The sequence below is a fragment of the Pseudophryne corroboree genome (assembly GCF_028390025.1).
Source record: "Pseudophryne corroboree isolate aPseCor3 chromosome 7 unlocalized genomic scaffold, aPseCor3.hap2 SUPER_7_unloc_1, whole genome shotgun sequence".
In the NCBI taxonomy this organism is placed as follows: Eukaryota; Metazoa; Chordata; class Amphibia; order Anura; family Myobatrachidae; genus Pseudophryne; species Pseudophryne corroboree.
This window is the reverse complement of record NW_026967608.1, coordinates 642,717-652,787: the sequence shown is the minus strand read 5'-3', so window position 1 is coordinate 652,787 and position 10,071 is coordinate 642,717.

Here is a 10,071-nt window from a genome sequence, read left to right as displayed (position 1 = left end):
GAGTGCAATGTTTTGCAACAACTGGTCCCTGGATCTCGCCTTTATCAAGAGATCATCCAAGTACGGGATAATTGTGACTCCTTGCTTGCGAAGGAGAACCATCATTTCCGCCATCACCCTGGTGAAAATCCTCGGAGCCGTGGACAGACGAAACGGCAACGTCTGAAATTGGTAATGACAATACTGAATTGCAAACCTCAGGTAGCTTGATGCAGTGGCTAAACGGAACATGTAAGTAGGCATCCTTATGTCTACCAAAACCATGAAATCTCCTTCCTCCGGACTGGAGATCCCTACCCTGAGAGATTCCATCTTGAAATTGAATTTCTTTAGGTAGAAATTGAGGGATTTCAGATTTCAGATTGGTCTGACTGAGCCTTCCGGCTTCGGGACCACGAAGAGGCTTGAATAAAAGCCTTCTCCCTGCTGACTAAGGCCGATTTGAACAATCGGTGAGGGGGAACGTCTTGAAACCCCAGTTTGTACCCTTGGGACACTATTTGTAAAACCCACGAGTCCAGGTCCAAATTAATCCAGAACTGACTGAAGTGTTTTAGACGTGCCCCCACTGGTGTGGGCTCCTGCAAGAGAGCCCCAGCGTCATGCAGTGGATTTGGCAGAAGCAGAGGACGATCTCTGCTCCTGCGATCTTGAAGAGGCTACAGACCTCTTCCCTCTTCTCTTTCCTCTACCTGCAAAGAAAGGGGAATCTTAACTTCTTGCATATCTATTGGGCCAAAATGACTGCATTAGATAATGATGCGTCTTCATCCGTTGAGAGGGAACATAGGGCAAGAAGGTTGACTTACCTGCGGGAGCTGCCGAGATCAAATTAACTAGGCCGTCGCCAAACAAGGCTTCACCTTCATAGGGAAGAGACTCCCTTTCTTCTTGGAGTCAGCATCAGCATTCCCTTGGTGAATCCACAATGCCCTCCTATCCGAGACTGCCATGAAATTGGCCCGTGAACTCAAGAGTCCTATATCCCTTGCAGTCGTAAGTATGCTGCAGTGTCCTTGATTTGATCCAACGTAAGGAGCATCCCATGTCTCTAGGATATCTATATCGGATGACAAGGTATTCGACCAATTCTTGAATACTACTACTCACCCATGCGCATGTAATGGCAGGTCTAAGTAATGTACCCGTGGTTACATAACTAGAAATAATGTAGCTTCCTGCATACGATCCGCTGGATTTGTGACAGGGCCCCGTGCAGAACAGGGGGTGATTCCCACTTTATTCTGTCCGTGGCAGGAAATGAATAAACAACCGGAAACCTTTTGGGGATTTGAAACCATCTTGTCGAGCTGGCCCAGACTTTCTCAAACAGAGATGGAGGAACGTTACATCAGCTTTCATTATATATCTATATATACATACATATAGACCCCTTTGTCAGGAACAGCAGGGTCCTCGGTGATGTTAATATGTCCTTAATATCCACAATCATGTACTGAATGCTCCTTGCCAATATTGGATCTAATCAGGAAATATTATGGTCGACATAGGAATCAGTATCCGAGTCAGTATCAGTGTGTAGTAACTGGGCAAAATAACATTTTTGCGGGGCCTGAGGGAAAAGAAGCATAGCCATGAACATCACATCTTTTCTCTACGTCTGTGTCTGGGACACAGATTTATCCAACCTCACTCTGATATTACTGAAACTTTCACCCAGTCAGTTATTGGTGGTGCCAACAGGGCCACCATCATATGTCTGCATTCCTAATATAGTTTCCTCTTGGGAAAAACATTCAGCCACCGACATGTTGACACACATGTACCAAGTACCCACAGACACATCGGCTTATGGGGGATAGACCTACAGTAAATCTGTCAGAGGGACAGATGGGATTTTTCAGCTCACAACCCAGAGTCAAAAGTACACAGTCTGGGAAATAATAAACTCTATAGTGATAGACTTGTAACGCTCTATAGATGTGCTGGTGAGGTGAGGAAGAAGCCCCGCCGCTGTAATGGCACGCTTCTGTCCCGCTCAGAAACAAATAATTAATTACGCTGGTGGGGTAAGGACAGTGCCCAGGCACTAATGTCCACTTTTGCCAGCCTTTTGTGAGGAATGTATGCTGCCCAGGGTGCCCCCCTTCCCCCCCAACGCCCTGCACCCTGCAGTGCCTGTGTTTGTGTGGGAGCATGGCGCACAGCATTCCGCTCGCTGCGTGGTACCTGAGAATGCCATCTGTTCTTCTGTTACTCGCCTGTCTTCTGACTTCTGGCTCTGTAAGGGGGTGACGGCAGGCTACGAGAGTGGGCATCTAGGCGTACCCAGCGATCAGCACCCTCAGGAGCTAATGGTGTCCTGTCAGCCAGAAGTAGAGCCATTGAACTCACTAGAAGTTGGTCATACTTCTCTCCCCTAAGTCCCACGAAGCAGGGAGACTGTTGCCAGCAGCCTCCCTGAAAATAAGAAAAACTAACATAAGTCTTTTCAGAGAAACTCAGTAGAGCTCCCCTGTAGTGCATCCAGTCTCACTGGGCACAATTCTAAAACTGGAGTCTGGAGGAGGGGCATAGAGGGAGGAGACAGTTCACACCCTTTGAAAGTCTTAAAGTGCCCATGTCTCCTGCGGATCCCGTCTATACCCCATGGTTCTTAATGTGATCCCAGCATCCTCTAGGACGTATGAGAAAACAAATAACGCACACACGAGGAGAGAACAAAGGAAGCTATAAGGAGGGGAGGGGAGGGGGGGGGTAAGGTAAGGTAGTAAAGGCATATTGGATAAACTACAACCTTATACATATTCATTAATGTACCAGTAGTTAGAAGTAGAAGAGCTCTAACAGAAACCACAAAGCTTATCTAAAGCCACACCACACTGGATATGCCCAATCTCATTTGATCTTTGAAGCAAAGCAGTATTGGACTTTGTTACTACCAAGCAGTCTCCCATCCATGTATTATCAGATTCTTTAGGTGTTTTTAAACTACCAACACCCTTTTCTTGGTACATTTAATTTTTACACGTATTCTTTTATGTACCAGAAGTTAGAAGTAGAAAAGCTCTAACAGAAACCACCAGCTCATCTACAGCCACAGCACACTGGATTTGCCCAATCTCTCCTGATCATGGAAGCTGAGCAGTGTTGGTCCTGGTTTTAGTACTTGGATGGGAGACCACCAGGAAATACCAGGAGCTGTGTGTATTTTTACAATACCAACACCGTTCTCTTGATGCATTCCATTTTGAAACATTGGGGCAGATCTATTAAGCCTGGTGAACTGATAAAGTGCAAGGTGATAAAGTACCAGCCAGTCAGCTCCTAACTGTCATTTTTCAAACCCAGCCTGTGACATGGCAATTAGGAGCTGATTGGCTGGTACTTTATCACCATGCAAATTATCATTCCACCAGGTTTAATAAATCGTCCGCTTATTCATTTATGTACTAGTAGTTAGAAGTAGAAGAACTCTAACAGAAACCACTAAGCTCATCTACAGCAACACCACACTGTATATGCCCAATATCACCTGATCTTAGGCCTGGTTTGTTCTTGGATGTGAGACCACCTGGGAATACCAGGTGCTGTAGGTAGTTTTATACTACCAACACCGTTCTCTTGATGCATTCTATTTTGAAACTTATTCATTGATGTAGAAGTTAGAAACAGCAAAAATCATCTACAGCCGCATCACACTGGATATGTTCAATCTCATCTGATGTTGGAAGCTAAGCAGTGTTGTGCCTGGTTAGTTTTTGGATTTCAGGTCCTGCCTTCTGGTTTGGCCACGGCACCTCGGAAATTCACCAAGGTCATGGCCGTGATGACGACCCTTTACCATCGGTGGACCAGGGAGGAATCTCTCCTCCCGATAAACATTCTGGAATTGCGGGCAGTGTTCAATTCATTGATACTGGCCCTGCCTCTAGTACAGAACAGGCCTGTTCAAGTACAATCGGACAACGCCACCACGGTAGTGTACACAAATCATCAAGTCGGCACTCGAAACTGCATGGCAAAGCTGGAAGTATAAAAAAATCCTCAGTTGGGTAGAACGTCATCTGCCAGCAATATCGGCAGTGTTCATTCCCGGAGTCCTCAACTGGGAAGCGGATTTCCTCAGTCGTCAGGACGTTCACGCTGGAGAGTGGAGAGGCTGCAGCAGAAATATCTGCACTGGTGTCAGTAGGTGACTGAGGCAGGGATGACTGGGAGATAGTGGGTGACTGAAGCATGTATGAGTGGGATATAGTGGGTGACTGAAGCCGGGGTGACTGGGAGATAGTGGGTGACTGATGCAGGGGTGACAGTGATAGTGGGTGACTTAGGCAGGGGTGACAGGGAGATAGTGGGTTACTGAGGGAGGGGTGATAGGAAGGGGTTGGGTAAGTATGGGAAGAAAGTGGGTGACAGGGATAATAAATGAATAAGGCAGGGATGATAGGGAGATAGTGGATGACTGTGGCAGGGGTGACAGGGACAGTAAGAGACTGAGGCAGGGTTGACAGGGATAGTGGGTGACTGAAGCAGGGGTGATAGAGTGACAGTGGGTGACTGAGGCAGGGGTGACAGGGATAGTGGGTGACTGAGGCAGGGGTCGCAGGTATAGTGGTTGACTGAGGCAGCGGTGACTGGGAGATAGTGGGTAACTGAGGCAGGGGTGACAGGGAAAGTGTGCGACTCAGGCAGGGGTGATAGGGAGATAGTGGGCAGCATATCTCTGCCTCACTGCAGCAGCACATTCCTGCTTCACTGACAGCAGCACATCCCTGCAACATTGACGGCAGCACATCCCTGCCTCATTGACGGCAGCACATCCCTGCCTCACTTATAGCAGCACATCCCTGCCTCGCTGACAGCAGCACATCACTGCCTCGCTGACAGCAGCACATCACTGCTTCACTGACAGCAGCACATCACTGCTTCACTGACAGCAGAACATCCCTGCCTCACTGGCAACAGCACATCCCTGCTTTACTGACAGCTGTATATAGGGCCTAATTAAGACCTGATCCCTGCTGTGCATATTCACACAACAGGAGATCAGGTCTGAAGTGCGTGTGTGCTGGTGCCACAGTGCACCGGCACATGCCAGAGATGCGATCAGCATCTCTGCCCAGTGAGCGCCTCTGCCTGATTGACAGGTAGAGGCGGTCACTGGGCAGGAGGAGTCGGGCCAGCGGCGTTGTGCCGCCATTTTGGGGGCACAGTCAGGACAACGCAGACATGACCGGACCGTATGGGGGCGGGGCCGTGACGGCTGTGTAACCCGGACAGCAACGGGCCTTATTTACTAAAATCTCAGATAAATTTTATGGCATTTATGTGCAGTCTAGTTTGCACAGTTGATAGAGTGTTGATCTTGCACTATCAATGTAAGCCTCACATAGGTTTGATACACATGTAAGTTTGTTTTTATTTTACTACATTGTGGTTTGTGGCTCTATACCATGTAATGCATGTCTTTTAACAGTAGTCAAGTCTTCCAATGTGCTTGTTAGTGAAACCCAATACATAGCTTTATTTTATTTTGTTTCTTCAAATATTACATAGTAACATAGTATCTGAGGTTGAAAAAAGACAATTGTCCATCGAGTTCAACCTATTTGTGGTGTCCTATGCATGATGATTTTACTAAAATTTCTGACTGATGCTGCTGTCAGCCATTGCATTTTATCCCTATTTATAGTAACTATAATGCATGACTATGCACCATACCCCTGGATATCCTTATCCAATAGGAATTTATCTAACCCATTCTTAAAGGTGTTGACAGATTCCGCCATTACAACTCCCTCGGGCAGGGAATTCCAAACACGTATTGTCCTTACCGTGAAAAAGCCTTTACGCTGTATTGTGCGGAATCTCCTCTCCTCTAACCTGAGCGAGTGTCCACGAGTCCTCTGTGTTGATCTAACCAGAAACAGGTCCCGCGCAAGCTCTGTGTATTGTCCCCTTATATATTTGTAGATGTTGATCATATCCCCTCTTAGTCTCCGCTTTTCCAATGTAAACATGCCTAGTCTTTCAAGCCTTTCCTTGTATTCCATCATCTCCATGCCCTTAATTAGTTTGGTCGCCCTCCTCTGTACCTTTTCAAGCTCCAGGATATCCTTTTTGTAGTACGGTGCCCAGAACTGTACACAGTATTCAAGGTGTGGCCTCACTAGTGATTTATATAACGGGAGTATAATACTCTCGTCCCTAGCATCAATACCCCGTTTTATGCATGCTAATATCTTATTAGCCTTCTTTGCTGCAGTCCTACTTTGGGTACTACTGCTTAGCTTGCGATCTATGAGGACACCTAAGTCCTTTTCCAGTACAGAATCCCCTAATTTTACCCCATTTAGTAGGTAGGCATATGTCTTATAACTTTTTTTTTCAACATATAAACATTTTTATTATAAGATTTTCAATGACACAAGTACATCCAAGTTGCAGATTATGGATTGTGAAGGACAAATCAACCATATAAACAATTTAAGCAATTTAAATTGCATGCAGGTAGTAGAATATCAAACTCCTTGGATGAAAGTTGGTCGTAATAAACTAGGATAGAAAAGAATAAAGTAGAAAATAAGATTTTAAACCTACCGGTAAATCTTTTTCTCGTAGTCCGTAGAGGATGCTGGGGACTCTGTAAGGACCATGGGGATAGACGGGCTCCGCAGGAGATATGGGCACTTTAAGAAAGACTTTAGTTCTGGGTGTGCACTGGCTCCTCCCTCTATGCCCCTCTATGCCACAGTTAGAGAAACTGTGCCCAGAGGAGACTGACAGTATGAGGAAAGGATTTTGTTAATCCAGGGCAAGATTCATACCAGCCACACCGTATAACTTGTGATAAACTACCCAGTTATGAGTACGAAAAAACAACATACTGTAGCATCAGTGCAGGACCGATGCAACTCTAACATAACCCTTATTGAAGCAATACCTATATACAAGTATTGCAGAAGTAGTCCGCACTTGGGACGGTCGCCCAGCATCCTCTACGGACTACGAGAAAAAGATTTACCGGTAGGTTTAAAATCTTATTTTCTCTAACGTCCAAGAGGATGCTGGGGACTCCGTAAGGACCATGGGGATTATACCAAAGCTCCAAAACGGGCGGGAGAGTGCGGATGACTCTGCAGCACCGATTGAGCAAACATGAGTTCCTCCTCAGCCAGGGTATCAAACTTATAGTATTTTGAAAAGGTGTTTGAACCTGACCAAGTAGCAGCTCGACACAGCTGTAGTGCCGAGACCCCTCGGGCAGCCGCCCAAGAAGAGCCCACTTTCCTCGTGGAATGGGCCTAGACCGATTTCGGTAACTGCAATCCAGCCATAGAATGCGCTTGCTGAATCGTGTTACAAATTCAGCGAGCAATAGCCTGCTTTGAAGCAGGGGCACCAATCTTGTTGGTTGCATACAGGACAAACAGCGCTTCAGTTTTCCTGACTCTAGCCGTCCTGGCCACGTAAATTTTCAAAGCCCTGACCACATCAAGTAACTCGGAATCCTCCAAGTCACGCGTAGCCAAAGGCACCACAATACCACTTTTGGTAGGAATTGAGGACGGGTCCGCAATTCCGCTCTATCCACATGGTACACCAAATATGGGCTTTTATGTGACAAAGCCGCTAATTCCGACACTCGCCTAGCCGAAGCCAAGGCTAATAACATGACCACCTTCCATGTGAGATATTTTAACTCCACCGTTTTAAGTGGTTCAAACCAGTGTGATTTTAGAAAACTTACCACCACGTTAAGGTCCCAAGGTGCCACCGGAGGCACAAAAGGAGGCTGAATATGCAGCACTCCTTTTACAAAAGTCTGAACTTCTGGAAGAGAAACCACTTCTTTTTGAAAGAAAATGGATAAGGCCGAAATCTGGACCTTAATAGAGCCTAATTTTAGGCCCAAATTCACTCCAGTTTGTAGGAAGTGAAGGAAACGGCCCAGATGGAATTCTTCCGTAGGAGCATTCCTGGCCTCACACCAAGAAACATAATTTCGCCATATACGGTGTAATGTTTTGACGTTACATCCTTCCTAGCCTTTATCAGCGTAGGGATGACCTCAACCGGAATGCCTTTCACTGCTAGGATCCGGCATTCAACCGCCATGCCGTCAAACGCAGCCGCGGTAAGTCTTGGAACAGACAGGGCCCCTGATGCAACAGGTCCTGTCTTAGAGGAAGAGGCCACGGATCTTCTGTGAGCATTTCCTGCAGATCCGGATACCAGGTCCTCCGTGGCCAATCTGGAACAATGAGGATTGTTCTCACTCCTCTTTGTCTTATTATCCTTAACACCTTAGGTATGAGAGGAAGAGGAGGAAATACATAGACCGGCCGGAACACCCACAGTGTCACTAGGGTGTCTACAGCTACTGCCTGAGGGTCTCTTGACCTTGCGCAATACCTCTGTAGCTTTTTGTTGAGCCGGGACGCCATCATGTCTATCTGTGGCAGTTCCCACCGACTTGTAATCTGTGCAAAGACTTCCTGATGAAGTCCCCACTCTCCCGGATGTAGGTCGTGTCTGCTGAGGAAGTCTGCTTCCCAGTTGTCCACTCCCAGAATGAACACGGCTGACAGTGCGCTTGCGTGATTCTCCACCCAGCGAAGAATTCTGGTGGCTTGTGCCATCGCCACTCTGCTCCTTGTGCCGCCTTGGCGGTTTACATGAGCCACTGCGGTGACGTTGTCTGACTGGATCAGAACCGGTTGGTCGCGAAGTAAGGTCTCCGCTTGACGTAGGGCATTGTATATGGCCCCTAGTTTCAGGATGTTGATGTGAAGACAAGTCTCTTGACTTGACCAAAGACCTTGGATATTTCTTCCCTGTGTGACTGCTCCCCAACCTTGGAGGCTTGCCTCTGTGGTCACCAGTATCCAGTCCTGAATGCCGAATCTGCGTCACTCGAGAAGGTGAGCACTCTGCAGCCACCACAGGAGTGATACCCTGACCCTGGGGGACAGGGTGATCAACCAATGCATCTGCAAATGTGACCCAGACCACTTGTCCAGTAGGTCCCATTGGAAAGTCCTCGCATGGAACCTGCCGAATGGAATGGCTTCGTATGATGCCACCATCTTTCCCAGGACTCGAGTGCAGTGATGCACTGACACAAGTTTTGGTTTCAATAGGTTCCTGACAAGAGTCATGAGTTCCTGGGCCTTTCCTATCGGGAGATAAACTCTCTTCTGGTCTGTGTCCAGAATCATGCCCAAGAAAGACAGACGAGTCGTAGAAACCAACTGCGACTTTGGGATATTGAAAATCCAGCCGTGTTGCTGTAACACTTTCAGTGAAAGTGATACGCTGTTCAGCAACTGCTCTCTTGATCTCGCTTTTATGAGATCGCTCAAGTACGGGATAATTGTGACACCTTGCTTACGCAGGAGAACCATCATTTCCGCCATTACCTTGGTGAAAATTCTCTGGGCCGTGGAGAGACCAAACAGCAACGTCTGAAATTGGCAATGACAGTCCTGTACCGCAAATCTGAGGTACGCCTGATGAGATGGATAAATGGGGACATGAAGGTATGCATCCTGTACACAAATGCGGACAACAGGTGTCAAGCCGTGTGTTGCCTTTGTCAAGCTGTAATAAGTAGGGGTAAGGACGTTAACCACCTCAGAACATCCTCCCTTATACGTCACCTGCAGCGCATTCATCATAAGTCAGTGACAAGTTCAAAAACTTTGGATGACAGCGGAAGCAGTCCACTGACCACTAAATCCCTTCCTCTTGTAACCAAGCTCCTGCAAACCACACCACCAACTCCCTCAGTGTCAATTTCCTCCTTAGACAGGAAAGCCAATAGTCCTGCAGGCCATGTCACTGGCAAGTCTGACGAGTCCTCTCCTGCCTGGGATTCCTCCGATGCATCCTTGAGTGTAACGCCTACTGCTGCTGGCGCTGCTGTTGTTGCTGCTGGGAGTCGATCGTCATCCCAGAGGGGAAGTCGGAAGACCACTTGTACTACTTCCAGTAGGCAATTGACTGTCCAACAGTCCTTTGCGAGGAAGATGAAATATCACAGCAGTCATCCTGCTGCAAAGCGGATAACTCAGGTCTTGTCAGCCTGGGTGGTGAGAAACGTGG